The 23,283-nt window shown below is 42.3% G+C and overlaps 1 long non-coding RNA gene across 1 annotated transcript; it reads left to right on the top strand.

Moving 5' to 3' along the window:
• The first annotated feature begins 7,770 nt into the window (after positions 1 to 7,770).
• LOC149752988 (uncharacterized) lies at positions 7,771 to 10,025 on the top strand. The gene is made up of 2 exons (XR_016396176.1): positions 7,771 to 8,724; positions 9,835 to 10,025. It is a non-coding gene; the product is annotated as an uncharacterized LOC149752988 (long non-coding RNA).
• Positions 10,026 to 23,283: the final 13,258 nt, after the last annotated feature.

Genomic DNA, 23,283 nt, shown 5'->3' with positions numbered 1-23,283 from the left:
GCCCAAGCGTGAAACAGGGGAGGACACTTCGGGGGTTCGGTTCCATGGCTTCTTAGGTGACTTCCCATATAGTGCATAAGAGAGATACTAGTTTGGGCATTTCGGGAATTCCCATATAAAAAATAAAGTGATGAGGTAGAGGAAGCCGATCGTGATGGAAGCCCGCTGCTGTGCTGCTGCTGCCATCGCCCATGACTCCATGGAAGGCTGATCTCCTCACTAGGGCCGGATGCAGCCCTAACAAAGGGACACGGATTTTATATTTTATTTTATATTCTTGGGGTTGTATGAACTTATTGTTTTCAATGGATATCTTCTTTTGAATCATATTTAATTTCTGTGATTTTAAGTAGGATGTTCGTACAACTGTTCTTCATGATCACTAAGTAAATATAAGATAGTCCATGCTTAGGAAAGATGCAGTGTCCTGCCACATTAGTTTAGGGTAGATATTTCATGCCGACCGAAGATGGATTATTTCCAAATTACTTTTGTGAATTTTTATTTAAATGCTTATTAGGCTTGTAGCCAATTTGCATGTTAATCCAAGAAAAGATTAAAATACAAATAATTCTTGTTTCGATGTTCGTGGTGAATTCCTTGCCCTAGATTCCCCCAAACTAATATCATTTTAATTGCATTTTCTTTTATTAAATTTCTTAGTTTAATTTTCTTCACAAACTCTTTCTTTTAAATATTTTTATTTTTAAAGAAAAACAACTGTACCCCAATCTCTGTGGATCGATATCCGTAATCACCATCCTACCAGATACGTGCTATTGCGTGGTCTTTAAAGTTGACTATCATGTCCCCATCACCCGAGCTGTCAAAAATCCTTCTAAGGAGAAAATATGACTAATCTCTGTCGCCTGTGCTTGGGCGCTCTCTGCCACGAGCCTTGGCGACATGCTATGTTCGCCGAAGGTTCGAGCATTTCTTGCCAGCCATATCTGGTATGCTGTGCAGGTTGCTCTAATTGTGTCCAGGCATGTCAATGGGTTGTCCAACCACCAACGGATGGTTCGTAAGAACCGGTCCCCTTGAGACCAACCCTCCCACAGCAGCTCCGCCGCACACCATGCCGCCCTCGCCTATGTGCACTGAAACAATGCATGGTCCACCGACTCATCAGCTCCGCATGCCCCACACTCAGGGGGCAGCCTCAATCCCTATCCACTGAGTACTGCTCTCACCGGAAGTCGATCCCAAACAACCTTCCATAAGAATAGTGCAACCCTCGGATGGAGGCCCAAGCGCCAAACCCAGGCACACTCCAGACCTGGTTCATGCTCGGCCGGAGCACTCAGGAGAGCTCCCCCACCTTAACGTCGGTCCTACACGACGTGCTCCACACTTGGGTATCCAGACCCGCATACCCTGTAATCGGAAGGGATCGAACCCTCTCAGCTAGGTGTGTCCCAAACATATGACCCAATCTAGCCTCATCCCAACACTACAGGAAAACCAAGCTATCCCGGCGCTTTTTGCGACTTTTAGCAACGCTTATAAGCGTCGGCTAAAGTTCCGCCGACGCTTCACGAAGCGTCGCCAAAGCATCGGCGATACCGAAGTTGCTAAACTTTTTGCCGATGCATAATGGAAGCATCGGCAAAAAAGCGTCGACGATAACCCGACGGACAAATTCCTCACGGTTTTCCTCCTGGTTTTCCCCGATGCTTTAAAGCGTCGACAATTGCTGACGCTTTGGAGCGTCGGAAGATCCGCATTTGCCGATGCTAATGTAAGCATTTGAAGCGTCGGCATAAGCATGCCGGGGTTGTGCCACGACGTCTTTTACCGAAGCTTAAAAGTGTCGAAAGTCATTTTTTTTTAAAAAAAATAAAAGTACCAATTCATATTATAAAACACACATTATAAAACATACATTATAACAATATAAACCTGTATTACATTGATACATTGACACAAACACTCAGATCATTCGAAATATGAATATTGTTATATCTGATTAAAAATTTGCTTAATAAGTTTAGAATTACAATGTACTCTGAAAAATAAGAAACATATACATATCAAACTCATAAAAAATAGTCTAGAAGGCATTAGGGACGAGAAAAAATTTATTTATTTTGAATATTATATCTGATATGACAGTAAATTGTGATTTCTTATAACCATACTGACCTGCGATACTCGGATATTAAGTCATTGTGAAGTAAAACATAACGATGTGCCTATGCCAATAATTTGTGATGAACTATAATACTTTCAGCTTTTCCCAGAAATCTTCCACTAGATAAGAACTTGTACTCCTCTGCATTCTGTATAATATCGTAATTCCTTTGTGGTCGATTAAAAGCAGTTTCAACACCTTCAAGGTATCTCGAGCAAAATGTCAAACACTCATCAACAATATATCCCTCAGCAATCGATCCCTCGAAATAGGCTCGATTGCGTACATATTCGTTTAAGCGCACAAGATACCTTCAACAAAAAATTTTAATGCTCAATATCAACATCGAGGAAGATAATAGGATATATATTCATATTAATAATAAATATGGACATTCGAGTTTAAGAATATCACCTCTCAATAGGATACATCCAACGATAGTGAACCAGTCCACCAAGTTTAGCTTTCCAAACCAAGTAAATGAGTAGATGAACCATAATAGTAAAAAACCTAGAAGGAAAGATCTTCTCCATATGGCATAGTGTTAGTGCAACATTAGACTCCAATTGATCAAGCTCCTTGGGATCAAGAACTTTGGAACATAATGCCTTAAAGAAGGATGATTACTGAGACACAATTGCAAGAATTTGTTTCTGTGTTGACGATCTTAAAGCCAATGGAAAGATATCTTGCATCAAAATATGGCCATCATGACTTTTAAGATTCGAAAGTTTTCGTTCTTTAAGATTAACACATCTTGAAATATTCGATGCATACCTATCTGGAACCTTCATATTTTTCAAAACTATGAGACAAAGATCTTTCTCTGGAGTAGACATTGTGTAACATGCAGGAGGTATAAAATATTTATCATTGGGTTGTTCTTTCGGATGAAGCTCTTGTCTTATGCCCATGTCTTTCAAATCAAGACGCGCTTTCAAGTTGTCTTTGGTCTTTCCTTCAAGATTTAACATTATTCCAATCAAATTATCACAAACATTCTTTTCTATATGCATGACATCAAGATTATGTCGAAGAAGATTATACTCCCAATAAGGTAATTCAAAAAAAAATGCTCCTTTTTTTCCTTAATTGCTTCTGTGTAGATATCGAGTTTGTGCCATCGTCATTTTCTTGTCCATAAACGCTATCATGATTCTCGAAGTTGTCAGCGTCTTCAAAAACCTGTGTCATTAAGCTGCCAACATCCCCCCTTCCCCGCTTCTTTGAACTGTTGGATGCCTTACCGGGTATATAGTTAGTGCCATGAGTTTGTTTAAGAACTTCAGTTCTAGTTGGCGGAATAGGGGCAGATCGCAACTCTATGGTACCATCAAACTGATTTTTTCTGATGTTGAAATGGATGGTTTGCTTCTAACCATCGACAATGATCCATATAACAGAATTTTTCTCCATGTTTTAACCAATATGAATGAGATTCAAGGGCATGCAATACACCCCTTAGTGCTCCAACCGGATAAATTAGCATATGCAGGAAAATCATTGATTGTCCAGATAAGAGCTGCACGCAATTTGAATGTTTGGCCAGTGAAAGCATCAAATGCATCAATACCCTGCCATAACCTTTTCAATTCATCTATTAAAGTGTAACAACCCAGAATCTCACCCAAAATGGCTAGCCGGAAGTTATTATTTGGGTTCCTTGATCCTGTATAAGTACCCAAGATCTACCCAGCGAATAACCGATGTGGGACTAAACACACGCCCGCACGGGTCCTCACATACTCCTCCCGTTCAAGCCCTGACGTCCTCGTCAGGCTAAGGGTTCATATCTATTCAAATCTAATCACAAACACCACGATTGGCCCGTAGTCAGCCCCAATAGATCCGTGCTGCAGTGTCCCCTAGTCCACATAGGTTATGGGCCGGGTCCGCTCTGATACCATTTGTAACAACTCAGAGCCTCACCCAAATGGCTAGCCGGAAGGTATTATTTGGGTTCCTTGATCCTGTATAAGTACCCAAGATCTACCCAACGAATAACCGATGTGGGACTAAACACACGCCCGCACGGATCCTCACATACTCCCCCCATTCAAGCCCTGACGTCCTCGTCAAGCTAATGGTTCAAATCCATTCAAATATAATCACAAACACCACGATCGGCTCATGGTTAGCCCCAATGGATCCGTGTTGCAGTGTCCCCTAGTCCACATAGGTTATGGGCCAGGTCCGCTCTGATACCATTTGTAACAACCCAGAATCTCACCCAAAATGGCTAGCCGGAAGTTATTATTTGGGTTCCTTGATCCTGTATAAGTACCCAAGATCTACCCAGCGAATAACCGATGTGGGACTAAACACACGCCCGCACGGGTCCTCACATAAAGGCTGCAGAAAAATATCTATATCATTACCTGGGCTCTTATCACAGGAAATAACCATTGACAGAATGAGTGAAGATTGTTTCATACACATCCATGGTGGCAAATTATATGGAACCAAAACAACTGGCCAAGTGCTGTATGTAGAACTCATCGTTCGAAATGGATTAAATCCATCAGTTGTCAAACCCAGCCTAACACTGCGAACATCAGAAGCAACTTCGTAATGCCTATCATCAAATACTTTTCATGCTAAACTATCCGCTGAATGTCTTAACATTCCATCTCTTGTACGTCCTTCATCATGCCATCTCATTAAGAAAGCCGTCTTTGATGATGCATACATCTTTTTCATCAGGTATGAGAGGACAATACCTCAAAACTTTAGCCAAAATTTTTGTAGACTGTGCAGCATCCACTTCATTCGACAAATCATGCTTGTCTTCATTTTATTTTTTTCATCGTGAAGATCCATATGTTCGGCACGAATCTTCATTAATATTTTCACCATGGTATAAAATACAGTTATTTAGACAACTATGTATCTTCTCATATCCAAGATTCAAGTCTTTTACTAGTTTTTTGGCTTCATAAGAAGTTGACGGCAAAATAACACCTTCTGAAAATGCATCTTTTAATAAATTGAAGAAGCATAGTAAAAGACTTCCCAGACCATCCATTCAAATATTTCAAATGGAATAAATGCACCATAAAAGAAATCTTCGTAAAATTCTTACAACCCGGATATAGTTCTTTATCACAATCTTTCAGCAAGTTATGATACCGAGTTGTGTTATCTTCAGAGTCTATAGGTTCCTCAACATGTATAGATTCAGTAACGGTATGCTCATCACCTATTGGAGCTCCTTTTTGTTCTCCACTAAAATCTGTTAAATTTTTAATATTATGTTTAAGAGCATCTCTGAGTAAGCCCCTCATATCATCTTCTACAACAGGATTTCTCTCTGTGTTACTAGATCCAATACTAGCAGTGTATTCTATAATTAAGGGTTGGTTAAATGAAGACGACAATTTAGACTCTCCATAAAATATCCATTCTGTATAACCCTTCAGAAAACCATTCCATACCAAATGTTCTTCAACAATTTGTGGAGCGATAGCAAAATAATTTACATATTTTTGACATGGATAAAAAATATTTCCATTCATTTCAGATTTTTCAAAAGCAAATTTAACAAAATTCTGAACTCCATTCAAATATTCGGCACTGGATCTCGACTTATTTATCCAATTTTTGTCCATTCTATTAAAATACTGATTGAACTGCAACTAATATAAAAAAATAATAAACAAAATTAGGGTATGAATCACCAATATGAACTCATGGTACAAAAAAGGGATATTGATCCATTGCATTATTGTTGCATGTGCTGCTAAAAGTAGTCATATTAAAGTGAAAGGGTGCTATACTAAATCCAATTCTTAGCCTGAGGCCTTATGAATCATCAACCTTTACAAACACTGAGGACATGTCATTCTAAAAAAATGCCGGCATGAAAACATAGAGGCATCAATGATCTCATAGGCCATTTTAAATAATCTTTTCAAACAATTATTAAAAAAAATTCTAGAGGAGGAGGAGATCATCATCAGAGCTGACCTCAAGACAAGCTAAGGTGATTAACTCATGATGGAATATGGAGGTGTGGTCAAAAGAGTTTGTTGTTTATAATATCACTATTAAAACAGTGATCTTACTCTAACAGTGATCCTCATGAATTCTAGAGGGTGTATTTTATTTGTAATAAGAAAGAATAAGTCATCCTATCTAAAAATCTGAATGAGAACATTTTATGGACTAATGACTGCTATGTAGGTCACACCATGCCTTTCATTTTATCTCACTTTAAAGTTAAAATACAGATGGATGTGCTGATGCTCGATCGAGGGTAACATATAAAAATTATTAAAAAAAATTATATATCAATATCTTTACTTATCTCCCCCATCCCATTCATTCACACCACTTTAGCATCTACCAATGCAATTAATTATACAGAGTGCAGCAAAAACCAGATATTATGAGAAACACAATGGATTAATGATGGTCCAGAGTTGACCTTAGAAACAACAAATAGGAAATATATGAATGACATGAATATATTTAAACATGTATATTCTTGTAAAATTATATACAAAAGGGATGGTTGTATACAGAAGAAATGTTAGACACTAATCTTCATGTTAACAGAGAGTATGAGGATCATGCAATTAATAAATGCTAAAATAAGGAAGAACATTACGAAGGACTTGGGAAATGTGGATAAACTATGAGATCAAACTCTATGCCACTGTAGGAAACCGGTAATGAAGGAGGAGGAGGAGGCTTACCTCAGACGATGGCGAGGTCGACGGTGGCGGAGAAGCTAGGGCTCGGGATGGAGGTGCAATGTCGGCGCGCAGCTAGGGCATCGACCAAGAGAGGATGAGGAGAGGAGGCCAGGCGAGCGTTAAAAACAAGAAGAAAACAAAGAGGAGGAGAAGGAGGAGGACGAGGAGGAGGAGGCTTACCTCAGACAACGGCGAGGTCGATGGCGGCGGAGAAGCGGAATCTTCGATCGCCGATCGGGGCTAGGGATGGAGGTGAGATCAGTTTGATGTCGGCGCACAGTTAGAGCATCGACTGAGAGAGTATGAGGAGAGGGGGCCAAGCGAGCATTAAAAACAAGAACAAAACGAGGAGGAGGAGGAGGAGGAGGAGGCTTACCTCAGACAAGGGAGAGGTTGACGGTGGCGGGGAAGCTAGGGCTCGGGATAGAGGTGAGAAGTCAGCGTGCGCGCAGCTAGGGCATCGACCGAGAGAGGATGAGGAGAGGGGCCGGACGAGCGGTTGGGGGGTTTTATGTTTTCTAATGACGCTGTTAAGCGTCGTCGTTTCTGGAGATTTACCGACGCTAGGTGAAAGCGTCGACAAAGGTTGGCGCTGAGCCAAACTTTTTCGACGCTTTCTCCTAGCGTCGGAAAAACACAGTCGGCAAAACTCACATTTGTTGTAGTGCAAGCGGCTCTACCAGGGACAAAGAGGTCGCAAACCCGCAGTCCTCCACTGCCTCAATGTCAATCATAGTCGACCAGAGTCTTAAAGTTAGGGCATCCACCCATAGGTCGCTAACGACATCGATACTTCGCCCATCGCCTATCAACCATCTAGTATTCTCCACAACTGTTGGTAGATATCTTGCGATCTTTCGCCACATAAATAAGCAGCGACGCCCACTGTGAATCGCCCCTACAGTGCCCATTCAGTCATATCTAACAGCCATGGTGTGAAAGCCTACGTAGGGTTGGGCCGGCCTTTGAGAAAGGACGGCCCAACACATGAAAAGAGGGAGGGAGTTTCTCCCTCCCCTATTCCGGAAAATCCTCCCTCTCCTCCCGAATCCACCGGAGAGGAGGATCCTAGGGTGATAAAAACCCTAGCAATCTCGGGCCGAGACCTCCTCCTCTTTCTAGGGCTTCCGTCGAGAGCCGTCCACCCACACACACACAAAAAAAAAAAAAAAAGGGATTGGGTTTTACCTTGCCGCGGGAGGAACCGGAGCGGTCGCCGTCGATCCGGCCGGGAGGAGCTCGCCGGAGGCAAGGTGAGCACCTTCTCCTTCTTCTCCTTCGTCTTTGGCTATTATTTCCTTGGGGATGTGGTCGGAAAGCCGCCGGGCTGATGGGGAAGCCGAGCCTCTGTTCGGCCTTCTCCCCTTCCGTTCCGGCCAGCCGTCGCCGGGCGTGGCACCACCATGGGGCGTCGCCGGCCATGGGCCGCCGGCTACCAAGCACTCTCCTCCTTTCCATCGGGAAGGAGGAAGGAAGAGGAAGATAGAGAGAGAGAGAGACAACCCTTTGGCTCTCTCTCTTCTTTGTTGTTTTATTTACGGGAAGAAGAAGGAAGAGAGGGAGAGAGAGAGAGAGAGAGAGCCGACTCTCTCTCTTCTCTGTTATTTTATCTTCTCCCTCTAGATGCTATATCTTATTAGTCTGTTTTCTCTCTAGTTTAATTTAGGAAGATCATGGATTGTTGGATAGTCTTGGAATACTAGATTTTAGAGGACCCTTTAGAGGATTAAACAGGGGTCCTGGATTATCATATATCTTGAGTAAATTTTAATGATGATTTGGTTCTGTAGGGGAACAATCTGTTGGACGAGAAGACATTGAGCAGGATTCTGTGCATTCCGGTTCTTTATCGCCGTGAGGGCAGGTGATTGGCTGTCTAAATTTTCAACAAAGGTAAGAATGCTTGTACGCCAATCCTACATGATATAAATATTTTGCACTATATATATATATGTTTGATATGCTATGATCCAGGCAAAACAAAATGGTTTTTATATTTAAATTGTATTTTGATCGTCTTTGCTTGTGATTGGTATAATGATAGATGCATGCATGCGCATAACTTACACCTACATAATTGGACTGATGGATGTGGTGCTCTAAACTAACTATGTGATATTGGTTGCCCCGTCACGGGCTGGAAACGTGACCGTGGTTAGTTTAAAGCCGGAAATAAATATAAAGAAAATGGATGTGTAGATGTAAACTGGATTATATGAAAAGGAACTTTGGGTTTATCTTGTTATTATGGCAGGCCCCGTCACAGGCTGAAAATGTGGTATTTTGGTAGGCCCCCTCACAGGCTAGAAATGTGGAACTATAATGTGCAGGCCCCGCCACAGGCTGAAAATGTGATATTTTGGTAGGCCCCCTCACAGGCTAGAAATGTGGAACTATAATGTGCAGGCCCCGCCACAGGCTGAAAATGTAATATTTTGGTAGGCCCCCTCACAGGCTAGAAATGTGGAACTATAATGTGCAGGTCCCGCCACAGGCTGAAAATGTGATATTTTGGTAGGCCCCCTCACAGGCTAGAAATGTGGAGCTATAATGTGCAGGCCCCGCCACAGGCTGAAAATGTGATACTTTGGCAGGCCCCATCACAGGCTAGAAATGTGGAACTATAATGTGCAGGCCCCGCCACAGGCTGAAAATGTGATAATTTGGTTGCCCCACCACAGGCTGAGAAATGTGACCGAGATTTGACCCAAAGTCGGAAAGATAATTAAACCGGATCAAGTTGAAGAAAAGACATTGAAACTATAATACATGTTTATGAGCTATCATATGCTATATATTTCTTGTGTGGCTGGACTTTTATTGATGATTGATGTACATACTGGTATCGATTATTTGAGCTTTGATAGCCGGTTTATGACTTCATGATATGTGCTTTGACTTGTCGTGGTTTTCAGATTTTTATTATTATTGTGTTGGTGTGGATATGTAGGGATTCTTACTGGGCTGTAAAGCTCACCCCCTTTTCTTCTTTCTTTTTATCAGAGTTGCAGGATGCTTAGATTTGGATGGGATGGGCGCAGAGTGCAAGTATCAGAGTCATTAGCTAGTTAGTTTGTTTGTCCTTCTTTGATGTCGATGAATATTTGAAGATCTTGTAATTGAACTAATTTGTTTATTTGGATATGTCGGACTTGTCTATTTGAATTATTAAATTAATCGTGGATTTATTGGAATTTTGTTAAACATAGGCCTTGCATGATCTTTAGGGCACTGCTCTAGGGCTCATGCGGCCGGTCGCGTACCGGACCCGGGTGTTGGGTTCGGGGCGTGACAGAGTGGTATCAGAGCTTAAGGTTAAGGTATCCTAGGGTTTAGGTTCAGGTGAGAGTGAGTGGGGGAAGAATATCTAATGACTTATTAAAGTACCCTCTAGATACATTTTTCTTTGTAATCTTAAATGTTAAAGGTAACTTGTGTAGGTTGATATGGCACGAGGGAGTGGACGTGGGCGTAATAGGAGGCCGACTCGTTTTGCCGATGGCTCCGCTGCTTGGACGCCCTCCGAACAACAAGAAGATGTTCCACCCTCACCGGCCAGGAGTGTGCACCCGCAGGAACACCCCGTCAACCCTGTTGGTAGTGCTCTGGAAACGGGAACCCCGGAAACTCCAAGGACAGGAACCTCGGGTGAGCCTTGGATTCAGCCGTACGAACCACTAAGTGCTTCTCAGATGATGGAAGCAATGATGCAACAACAAGCTACTTCCCGTTCAGATATGATGAGAATGATGGAGATGCAACAACGCTTCATGGAACAACAGCAACAATTTATGCAGCAACAGTTGCAACATCAGCGGCAGCAGATGACTCCTCAGTATTTACAGGGGGCTACAAGTCGGCAAGAGCATCATGTTAGTTTGGCAGAATTCAAAAAGTTTGCACCTTCAGCTTTTAAAGGCACTTCTGACCCTTTAGAGGCTGAGACTTGGCTGAATGAAATGGAAAAGGTTTTCAATGCTCTGAGATGCCCTGATGAGGATAAGGTTACTTTTGCTACATTTATGCTGCTGGGAGAAGCGGATATTTGGTGGAATGTGGAAAGAGGAAAGATGGGACAGAACGCTACATCTTTGACTTGGGAAGGATTTAAGGAGCTTTTCCGTGACAAGTATATTCCCTAAAGCGTGAGACGGCAGAAATTTCGAGAGTTTACCCGGTTAGAGCAAGGGAATATGACGGTCGCAGAGTATGCTGCAAAGTTTGAGGAACTGGCCAGGTATGCCCCAGGACAGGTGGAGAATGAAAGAGAACGAGCTGAGAAGTTTGAAAGTGGACTCGAGCCCGAATCAGACAACAGGTGTCTACCTTCGAGCTTTCTTCCTACAAGGATGTGGTTAACAAGGCTTTGGTAGTTGAAAGGGGTTTGAATGACACTCAAGAAGAGAGGGAAAGAATTTTGAAAAAGAGAAACAGACAAGCTGAGTTACAAAATAAGCATGGCAAAAATACTGAATTCAGGCCCAAGAAACAAACTACTGGGAATGATAAGACTCAGCGCAAGGATACTGTGAAATGCTATAGATGTGGCGGACCCCACTATCAGAGCGAGTGCAACTGGTTTAATGGGAATTGTTTTTCATGTGGCCAACAGGGCCATAGGGCAGACATTTGTCCTAATCGCAGAGAGCAACAAACTCGACAGGCATCTCAGCCTATTCAGGGAGCTCCAACCAACCAAGCAACTCAAAATGAACAACAACGAGGAGGACAGCAGAGGCCTAGAACTCAGGGGCGAGTCTATGCTCTTACACAACACGATGCTGACGCCTCTAACACCGTGGTGACAGGTACAATTAAAATCTCATCCACGAATGCCTATATTTTGATTGATCCTGGAGCTACTCATTCTTTTGTATCTGCTGATTTTGTTGGAAGAAATAGTACATTGATTTCTTTGCCACTAGAGACTGAACTGTGTGTCTCCATCCCTAATGGAGATGTAATCTTAGTTAACTCTGTCTGCAAAGATTGTATCTTGAATATTGAAGGCAGGGAAATGAAAGTAGATTTACTAGTCCTAGTGATGAAGGATTTCGACATGATCCTTGGGATGGACTGGTTGGCAGCATATCATGCCACTGTTGACTGCTTCGAGAAAACAGTAAAATTTCAAATTTCTGGTCAGCCAGAGTTTACTTTTAGTGGCAACAGAGTGTTACCTCCGCCAAAAGTAATCTCAGCCATACAGGCCAAGCGACTCCTTCGGAAAGGTGATGAAGGATTCTTAGCCATGGTAGTGGGCACCCAGCTGGAAGAACTCAAACTAGAAGACATTCCTATTGTGAGGGAATTTCCAGATGTCTTTCCAGAGGATTTGCCAGGATTACCTCCTGATAGAGAGGTTGAATTCTCCATTGATTTGATTCCTGGCACTGGACCAATTTCTAAGGCCCCATACCGAATGGCTCCAGCTGAATTAAAAGTGCTAAAGGAACAACTACAGGAGCTGTTGGACAAAGGTTTCGTCAGGCCTAGTGTTTCTTCTTGGGGTGCTCCTGTACTATTTGTGAAAAAGAAAGATGGCAGTTTTCGGCTTTGCATAGATTATCGAGAAATAAATGGAGTAACAGTGCGGAACAAATACCCTTTATCGAGAATTGATGATTTGTTCGATCAGCTGCAAGGGGCACAAATCTTCTCAAAACTTGATCTACGCTCCGGATATCACCAGTTGAGAATAAAGGCTGAAGACATACCAAAGACAGCATTCCGAACTAGATATGGACACTATGAGTTTTTGGTTATGCCCTTCGGGTTAACAAATGCACCAGCAGCCTTTATGGATCTTATGAATCGGGTGTTCAAACCCTACCTGGATCAATTTGTGGTAGTATTTATTGATGACATTCTAGTCTATTCAAAAAGTCCACAAGAGCATGAGGAGCATTTGAGGATAGTGTTACAAACTCTTAGAGAAAACAAGCTTTATGGCAAGTTGCAGAAATGTGAGTTCTGGTTAAACAGTATCACCTTTCTCGGGCACGTGATCTCTAAGGATGGCATCTCTGTCGACCCAAAGAAAGTAGAGGCAGTAGTTGATTGGAGTAGACCTACTAATGTGTCCGAGGTGCGCAGCTTTTTGGGAATGGCGGGATACTATCGGAGATTCGTTGAGGGATTTTCTCGTATTGCCACGCCTCTATCTCGCCTAACCCAAAAGCAAGTAAAATTTGAATGGAAGGAGGATTGTGAGCAGAGTTTTCAGGAGTTGAAAAGACGATTGGTGACAGCTCCGATATTGGCCCTTCCATCTGGATCAGGAGGCTTCAGCATCTATAGTGATGCATCACGCAAGGGCCTCGGCTGTGTTCTTATGCAGAATGAGAAGGTGATAGCCTATGCTTCTAGACAGTTGAAACCATATGAGCTGAATTATCCTACACATGATTTGGAGTTAGCAGCTGTGATCTTTGCTTTAAAAATATGGAGGCACTATTTATATGGTGAACATTGTGAAATTTTTACGGACCACAAGAGCCTGAAGTATATTTATACACAAAAGGAGCTGAATTTGAGGCAAAGGAGATGGCTAGAGCTATTAAAGGATTATGACTTAACTATTAATTACCATCCGGGAAAAGCAAATGTTGTGGCCGATGCTCTAAGCAGGAAATCTTCAAGTAAATTAGCGGCTTTGATCACTACACAAAGAAACATTTTGTTGGACCTAGAGAGATATGAGATTGAAGTGCGGCTGCATGATCCTCAGGTACGACTTGCTAATCTTATGGTACAACCTACCTTGATTGAGAGAATTAAGTCATCTCAAAAAGAGGATTCAGAATTACAGAGGGTAAGGGGAACAGTAGAATCTGGTGTCCAAAGCGAATTTCATGTGCATGAGGATGGTTCCTTAAGATTTGGTAGCAGATTGTGTGTCCCAAAAATTCCAGAACTAAGAAATGAAATTTTAGAGGAGGCTCATAGCTCGGCTTATACAATGCATCCAGGAGGCACAAAGATGTATCAGAATTTAAAGAGACATTTTTGGTGGAGTGGTATGAAAAAGGATATTGCTCAATTTGTGGCTCAGTGTCTAGTATGTCAGCAGGTAAAAGCAGAACATCAGAGACCTGCGGGACCATTACAGTCTCTACTTATTCCTCAATGGAAGTGGGAGCATATCACCATGGACTTCGTGACTAGCTTGCCTAAAACCCTACGAGGTAATTGTTAGATGTATGCCCTAGAAGCCAATTTGGCTGACACATTGTTGATTCTAGGGACATAATTTTGTACTTGACTATTTATTATTGAATAAATAAGAGGCATCTTTTTCATTCATATTGTTTATGTGTCTATGAATCGTCCAAGAAATTAATAAGATGATGATACATATTCTCAAGAGTTGAGAATTTGAGCCATGTATCATTGGTGATTAATTTCTAAATCCTCCTGATCAATGGATCATCACGAGGACGGTGATCGATCCGATCAGTGCACAGATCACTTTCCTTCTGGATGGACGAGACTTGAGTCCACAGTGTAGGGACACTGAAGTGATAGTGCAGGTGCTTGTTAGAGAATAAGGGTACTGAGCGTGACCAAGACAAGAAGTCACTTGGATGTCTATCCACTCGTCAGTGACTTGCTTGATGTTGCAGTAGTGTGACTGGTCCTTTGACCTGCGGTGCTTCGGCTACTCACAGTGAGGTTATTGTAGTTTGACTGCACACATACATGGTCTCTAGCCATATGGGTCCATGCAGTGTAGATTGGCTACAGTAGGTTCACTGTAGGAGTAGGGTATGCACCTATAAGGAATCTATCGACCTTGATAGAAAAGGAGTGATCCTATGTGATTTGTTAGACTGAGTTCTAAGACCTTGGCCAGGGCTGTAATATAAAGTGGAGAAAGAGTTTTCCACTATCGAACTCAAGTCGAATAAATCTTGACATATGACAGACGATGGGGTTTGACGAGTTGTCCATGACCTCCGTCCTGTAGGGATCCACGATAGTAGGACTGTATCACATGTTAACTGCACCTAGAGGTTCATCATTCCATTCTGCTGGGTAGCCACTACATGCTGCTAGGTGTCACTGGTGGATGGTGGGACTCATAGGGATTATCTTGATGATCGATAAACCCTAATGAGTTGAGTTGGAATCGTTCCAACCCATTGAAAGGAGTTTTCAATGATATTGAGATAGAGATCACAATATATCTCACTACCAGTCAGAATAGAACCTATGGGGTCACACACACTAGAAGTATTGACCGATCCGATGGTTGAAATCGTGATTAGGAATCACAAGAAATCAATTTGATTGATAAGAAGTTGAAGAAGGAAAGGGAATTAATTGATTGGACTTGAAACAAGAGTCCTACTTCGGGTAGGATTCCTAGAGTCCTAATTGGATTAGGACTGGGAATCCTAGTTGGAGTAGGACTGGGATTCCTACTTGGAATAGGATTCCTACAATCCTAATGAGATTAGGAACTTTGAATTAAAATTGGATTCCTACTTGGAGTAGGATTCCTAGAAATCCTAATTGGATTAGGACTTCGGATTCAAATAGAGTCCTAATTGGATTAGGACTAAAATTAAACAAATCCTAATTGGATTAGGATTCCTTAAGTCTAAATTAATTAATAATCTAATAAATCAACATGACTCCTAATTGGATTAGGATTGAAGAGTTCAATTGAGTCATGGTTCATTCAAGTCCTAATTGGATTAGGACTAGCATAGATTGAACCCAATTGGCTAATCCTAATTGGATTGGGATTAAACCATAAGAGAGGCACCTAATCCTCTTTGGAAGAGGATTAGGGCATCACAAGAAGGAGGGATCACGCCCCTCCTCCTCTCCTTGTGTGCGGCATGAAGAGAGGGGCCGGCGCCCCCCTCTTTGGAAAATCATCTAGGGCTCCTACTTTGGAGGAGCCCTTGATGCTTATAAAAGGGACCTAGGGCCGGCGCCCTAGGTAGTTCTCTCTTCCTCTTCTTGCTGCCGCCACCAGCCCCTCTCCTCCCTTGGTTGGGCCGCAAGCAAGGTGCAAGCAAGTTGAAGCTTGGCGGCGTCCCTTCTCCTTCCTCTTGGCTTCAACGCATAAGAAAAGAAGAAGGCTGCGAAGGGCTTTGATCTTCTTCCTCTTCTTCATCCTTCTTCTTCCTCCTCTCAAGCACAATCAAGGGTTGATTGAAAGAGAGGAGATCAGCCATCAAAAGCTATCTCTGCAAGGGAGCTAGCACCCCGGTGAGATAGAGAGCTTGGATCGGATCCTGCTTCGTGTGGATACCCGTAGAGGCCGGACGTTTGAACGGCTTCAAGCGAACCCTCTTCCAAAACTACGAATTCAGATTTGCGGTGATCATCTACCCGCGCAAGGTGAAGATTTGATCTTCCTAATAGTTTTAAAAGTTTTAATTCTTACCTAATTACGAAAGGTCTCGAAACAACGTTCATGCGATGAACGTCGATCCCGCACATGCCTCTTCCGCTGCCATCTGATTTAATTTTTGAAATATCAGCGGCATGGGCGGGTTCCCAACAGTGGTATCAGAGCCTAGGCTTCGTAGATTAAGGTAAGAATTAAATATCTAAAGGCTTATTAGATCTGAAAATTGAATGATCATGCATGCTGAAAAATTCTGCATGCAGATTTTTCAGGGGTGCTGATTTTTTGCATGCTGATTTTTATGTGATAAAAAGATGATTCTAAATACATTGTTAATGGGATTACAAAGTTTAGAATCATGATTAGCATGATCAGCGACCTATGTCATGATACAATCAGTTAGTTTTCAGATCTGAAAATTATAATTGTTGCATACGGTGATGATCATAGGATTCAAACCCTTTTGGTATCAAATGTAATGACCTGCGATGTGATCTGCAATGTCATGTAATTTTTCAGATGCTTGCATGCATCTTATTTGATGTTTTGAGAGGCCTGCGTGCCTCCTAAAAGGAGATGTAATTTATTTTTATTTTTATTTTACATCTGGTTGTATTTCTGTGATGTGATGTACATCAACGATCAAGTTGAAGCAAAGGCATGAGATGAAAAGTGATCCAAGCGGTTGATGGCGATGGGATCAAGGGTTGATCAAGGATCGAATCAAGGAGGCTTAGAACCAATTCAAGAGTTGAAGACCACTTGATCGATTGATGTGCATGTGCTTGTAATACGACCTAATTAGAATCCATGATCATCACCTAGTTAAAGTTTAGCTTTAATTTGATGCTGCGATTATAACTGCCTGTGATGTGCCGTTTGCATGTGATGTAAATGCGAGTCGGATAGATAGGTTTACATGTGATGTAGCAAACCCAATTGAGACCTAAATCAAAACCTCCTCAATCAAGTCGAGAGTGAACCGACATGAGCAAGTCATATTAGATTAATTGATCTAATTGGTGTCTAGGAAAGCATGAAAGGTGGTTACTTAATTAGGACCTTACTCTCTGAGTAAGGGGAGCCTCCCACCTGCTTACCTGGCCAATTGTTCGATTACCTCTTATGAAGGGCTCAAGTTGCAAACACTAAGACCTGATTAACCAATATTAAGTCAATAGGTCTTCCACTGTAGTAGAGCTGCTAAGGCCTTTCTGATGTTGATTTGTCTCGGCTGGACACAGTGGTCAAGTTGCATCGGGGGGCTGGACCTCTCTATAGACATGAGATGTTGTAGGGTAAAGGTGGGGTTGGGCACCAATAACTGTTAGGTGAGGACCCAATGACGACTTTATTCCTACGGTTATACGGTGGGTCTGACTTAACTAAGAAATGGGACCAATAACTGTTAGGTGAGGTCTTCATGGCTTAGAGACCAAGTTGCACTGCAACATGCTTGAGAAGTATTGTACAAGAGTTGTACACTCATCCATCTATGTGTCACCAATAACTGTTAGGTGAGGTGGCATGTAGATTGGTGAGACCGCAGTACCTACTAGAAACCCTAGTTGCGTAGGATTTCCGTTTTTCTACCAGGAGAGTGTGAGGAATTCGAGAAAATAGTGGGAGTTACATTTGTTCTAAAAGACCTTAGAACAGATTAGGATCAGGTACAAAAGTCTAACTAGAATCTTTACTCTCTGCAGATACAATGTCGGCTTCAAACCCTTTGACCCGTATTCTTGAGACCAACCGACTGACCGGAACCAATTACAAAGACTGGCTTAGAAATCTCAAAATAGTTTTGGACTGTGAGAAGATAGGCTACATACTCGATTCAGATATCCCCACACTACCAGCACGTCCTACTGATGTTCAGCGTGAAATGCATAAAAAGTGGTTGGATGATGACATTAGAGTAAAATGCTATATGATGGCATCCATGTCTAATGAACTCCAATGCCAGCATGAAAATATAAAGACTGCTAGGGAGATACTGGCACACCTGCAAGAGTTGTATGGTGAGCAGAGTCGCACAGCTCGTTTTGAAGTGTCCAAGAGGCTTTTCAAAGCGAAGATGCGCGAGGGGCAGTCTGTCCATGATCACGGTCTGACCATGATCAAGGACCTAGAGGAGCTTGAGAAGCTCGGTATGGACATGCACAAGGAATTACAAGTGGATTTGATCCTACAGTCACTTTCTGATTCATTTGGTCAGTTTATAGTAAACTACCACATGAATAAGATTGAATGCACTAAGACTGAACTAATCAACATGTTGGTAACTGCTGAGGGAGCCTTGAAAGGTTCAAGGGGCAGTGTCCTTGCTGCTGAGTTGACTTCTGGTTCCAAGAGAAAGTCTACTTGGAAGAAAAAGAAGCCTGCAAAGAAGCAGAAGAAAGACAAGAAGCCAAAGAAGGAAGTTCAAAAGAAAAAGGCTAACGACAAAGGAAAATGTTTCCACTGCAATGTCGAAGGCCACTGGAAGAAAAACTGTCCTTCATACCTCGAGAGCCTGAAGAACAAGAAAGGTGACACACCTTCAGAAGGTATAGACTTGCTCATAATTGAAACTAATCTAACGGTTTCTTCTACTTCCAGTTGGGTTATAGATTCTGGTTCTAGTGCTCATCTGTGCACTACCATGCAGGGTCTAAAGGAAAGTAGAAGGCTGGCGGAAGGTGCGGTAACCCTTCGGGTTGGCAACGGGGCAAAAGTTGCTGCTGTGGCTGTGGGCACCTACCATCTGCGACTACCGTCTGGATTTAGTTTAATACTTAGAGACTGCTATTATGTACCTGTTGCTAGCAGAAATTTGATTTCTGTTTCATGTCTAGCACAGGAAGGTCATGTTTTTACATTTGACAAAGACTGCTGTTCTATTTATTTGAGAAATAAAATAGTCGCACGTGGTTTCATGATTGACAGTCTCTATCATTTACATATGGATGTATCTGTGAATGTTACCGAGCAAGATGTGAGTGCCAAAGGATCCAAAAGATCCAGAGATGAGATAAACCAAAGATATTTGTGGCACCTCAGACTTGGCCATATTGGAGAGGATAGGATGAACAAAATGGATAAAGATGGGCTTCTCGGCTTATTGACTTCCGAGTCATATCCAGTTTGCGAGTCCTGTCTTCAAGGAAAAATGGCTAGACTGCCCTTTGTAGGACATGGGGAGAGGACCACTGAAATACTTACCCTAGTACATACAGATGTATGTGGCCCATTCGATGTGCTAGCCAGGGGACGTTATTCTTACTTCATTACCTTTACCGATGATTATTCGCGGTATGGGTATGTGTATCTTATGAGACACAAGTCTGAGTCTTTTGAAAAGTTCAAAGAATTCAAGAATGAAGTAGAAAAACAAACTGGAAAACCTCTTAAGGCTCTTCGATCAGATCGAGGAGGAGAATACCTTAGTAGAGAATTCCGGGACTATCTCAAAGAAAACGGCATAGTCTCACAATGGACACCTCCGGGTACACCTCAACTCAACGGGGTGTCAGAGAGGAGGAATCGGACCCTATTGGATATGGTCAGGTCCATGATGAGCTTCACTGATTTACCTATGTTCCTTTGGGGAGATACCTTACTCACAGCGATTTATTTATTGAATAGAGTTTCCTCTAAATCCGTTCCTACCAGACCATATGAGATATGGCATGGTAAGAAACCAAGTCTGGGTCATCTCAAGATTTGGGGATGTCCGGCCCACGTCAAGCGACTACAGGCGGACAAGTTAGAGGCTAGGACCATAAGTGCTCGTTTTATAGGATATCCTAAAGAGTCATTAGGATACAATTTCTACATCTCAGAGGATCACAATGTGTTTGTGAGCCGTCATGCCATCTTCTTGGAAAATCAGTTTATCCTTGATAGAGGCAGTGGGAGGAAAATTGAGCTTGAAGAGAAAGTCTCTGAAAAGCAACGAGTCATGGATCCTATAGAACCCATTCATAAAGAGCCAGTACACGATGTCCCTCGACCACCTCGTAGATCTAGTAGGGTCTCCCATCCTCCCGATAGATACTTAGGTATACTAGAAGAGGATACCGAGAAAATGTTCCTAGTGGGAGATAGGGATCACATACAGGATCCCAAAACCTACAACGAGGCGATATCTGATATCGATTCCGAGAAATGGCTGGAAGCTATGAAGTCAGAGTTAGACTCCATGCATTCCAACCAAGTCTGGACCTTAGTAGATCCACCAGAAGGTATTGTACCTATTGGATGCAAATGGATCTACAAAAGGAAGATAGGTTCGGATGGAGAGGTAGAGACCTATAAGGCAAGGCTTGTGGCGAAAGGGTATAGTCAGCGCGAAGGCATTGACTATCAGGAGACCTTTTCACCTGTAGCCATGCTAAAATCCATCCGAACATTGCTTGCCATTGCAGCATTTCATGATTATGAAATCTGGCAGATGGATGTGAAAACTGCTTTCCTGAATGGATATCTTGATGAAGATATCTATATGGAACAGCCTTTGGGTTTCACTTCCAGTGATGGAGATCACAAGGTCTGCAAGCTGCAAAGGTCCATCTATGAACTAAAGCAAGCATCTCGGAGTTGGAACACTCGTTTCGATGACGCAATCAAAACGTTTGATTTCATCAAAAACGAAGAGGAACCGTGTGTTTACAAAAAGGTTAGTGGGAGTGCTGTCGTTTTTCTCGTACTGTACGTAGATGACATTCTCCTAATAGGGAATGATATTCCCATGCTAACCTCGGTTAAGGTCTGGTTGTCAAAAGAATTCTCCATGAAAGACCTTGAGGAAGCATCCTATATTTTGGGAATAAAGGTCTATAGAGATAGATCTAAAAGGATGCTTGGCCTGTCACAGAAAATGTACATAGAGGAGGTGCTGAAGAGGTTCAGCATGGAAAACTCCAAGAGGGGTCTCTTACCCCTAAGGCATGGAATTCATCTCTCCAAGAAGATGTGCCCCAACACATCTGAAGAGATTCAACGCATGAGCAAGATTCCTTATGCATCGGCAATCGGAAGCCTCATGTATGCCATGCTATGTACACGACCTGATATAGCTCTTGCTGTGAGTGTCACAAGCAGATATCAGTCGAATCCAGGTGAAGAACACTGGACAGCTGTGAAGAATATTCTTAAGTACTTGAGAAGAACTAAAGATTTATTCTTGGTTTTTGGAGGATCATCAGAGTTAAAGGTAGAAGGGTACACAGATTCAGACTTCATGACTGATGTCGATGACAGAAAGTCAACATCTGGATACGTGTTCTTGTGCAATGGTGGTGCGGTGAATTGGAAGAGTTCTAAACAACCGATCATTGCTGATTCTACTATGGAAGCTGAATACATCGCCGCCTCTGAAGCTGCTAAGGAAGGCTTCTGGTTCAAGAAATTCATTGCAGAGTTGGATGTGATGACATCAGATGCCATAACACTCTACTGCGATAATAATGGCGCCATAGCCCTTGCTAAGGAGCCAAGGTCTCATCAGAAGTCTAAGCATATAGAGCGGCGTTTTCACCTCATACGCAACTATGTGGAGAAGAAATATGTAGAGGTGCAGAGAGTAGACTCCGCGGATAACGTGGCAGACCCGTTCACTAAGCAGCTGAGTCAGTAAAAGACTGAAGCCCACCTTGAGAAGATGGGTCTAAGATATATGACCAATTGGCTTTAGTGCAAGTGGGAGATTGTTAGATGTATGCCCTAGAAGCCAATTTGGCTGACACATTGTTGATTCTAGGGACATAATTTTGTACTTGACTATTTATTATTGAATAAATAAAAGGCATCTTTTCATTCATATTGTTTATGTGTCTATGAATCGTCCAAGAAATTAATAAGATGATGATACATATTCTCAAGAGTTGAGAATTTGAGCCATGTATCATTGGTGATTAATTTCTAAATCCTCCTGATCAATGGATCATCACGAGGACGGTGATCGATCCGATCAGTGCACAGATCACTTTCCTTCTGGATGGACGAGACTTGAGTCCACAGTGTAGGGACACTGAAGTGATAGTGCAGGTGCTTGTTAGAGAACAAGGGTACTGAGCGTGACCAAGACAAGAAGTCACTTGGATGTCTATCCACTCGTCAGTGACTTGCTTGATGTTGCAGTAGTGTGACTGGTCCTTTGACCTGCGGTGCTTCGGCTACTCACAGTGAGGTTATTGTAGTTTGACTGCACACATACATGGTCTCTAGCCATATGGGTCCATGCAGTGTAGATTGGCTGCAGTAGGTTCACTGTAGGAGTAGGGTATGCACCTATAAGGAATCTATCGACCTTGATAGAAAAGGAGTGATCCTATGTGATTTGTTAGACTGAGTTCTAAGACCTTGGCCAGGGCAGTAATATAAAGTGGAGAAAGAGTTTTCCACTATCGAACTCAAGTCGAATAAATCTTGACATATGACAGACGATGGGGTTTGACGAGTTGTCCATGACCTCCGTCCTGTAGGGATCCACGATAGTAGGACTGTATCACATGTTAACTGCACCTAGAGGTTCATCATTCCATTCTGCTGGGTAGCCACTACATGCTGCTAGGTGTCACTGGTGGATGGTGGGACTCATAGGGATTATCTTGATGATCGATAAACCCTAATGAGTTGAGTTGGAATCGTTCCAACCCATTGAAAGGAGTTTTCAATGATATTGAGATAGAGATCACAATATATCTCACTACCAGTCAGAATAGAACCTATGGGGTCACACACACTAGAAGTATTGACCGATCCGATGGTTGAAATCGTGATTAGGAATCACAAGAAATCAATTTGATTGATAAGAAGTTGAAGAAGGAAAGGGAATTAATTGATTGGACTTGAAACAAGAGTTCTACTTCGGGTAGGATTTCTAGAGTCCTAATTGGATTAGGACTGGGAATCCTAGTTGGAGTAGGACTGGGATTCCTACTTGGAATAGGATTCCTACAATCCTAATGAGATTAGGAACTTTGAATTAAAATTGGATTCCTACTTGGAGTAGGATTCCTAGAAATCCTAATTGGATTAGGACTTCGGATTCAAATAGAGTCCTAATTGGATTAGGACTAAAATTAAACAAATCCTAATTG

This window comes from Phoenix dactylifera, chromosome 8 (genome assembly GCF_051530095.1).
Source record: "Phoenix dactylifera cultivar Ajwa chromosome 8, Ajwa_hap1_PhDact_Kaust_v1.1, whole genome shotgun sequence".
NCBI lineage: Eukaryota > Viridiplantae > Streptophyta > Magnoliopsida > Arecales > Arecaceae > Phoenix > Phoenix dactylifera.
This window is presented reverse-complemented; position numbering and strand designations above follow the sequence as displayed.